Source organism: Penaeus monodon, chromosome 30 (genome assembly GCF_015228065.2).
Source record: "Penaeus monodon isolate SGIC_2016 chromosome 30, NSTDA_Pmon_1, whole genome shotgun sequence".
Taxonomy (NCBI): Eukaryota; Metazoa; Arthropoda; class Malacostraca; order Decapoda; family Penaeidae; genus Penaeus; species Penaeus monodon.
In genome coordinates, this window is record NC_051415.1 from 29,929,637 (window position 1) to 29,929,924 (window position 288).

A 288-nucleotide genomic window follows, 5' to 3' on the forward strand; every position below is an offset into this window, starting at 1 on the left:
AATAATACCTGTTTTAATTATTATATATAATTTTTAAAATTTTATTTAAAAATTATATATTTATTATTTATTTATATTAATTTTATGTTTTATTTTTTAAAATTAATTTTATTATTTAAAATATATTATTATTAATATATAATAAATATTTTTATTATTATTTTTTTAATATGGATGTAATATATTTTATATAATAATATTATATTTATTTTAATTTATATTTGTTTTTTATTATAAAATATAATATTTATTATATTTAATTAAAATTTGTATAATTAATTTTTAAAA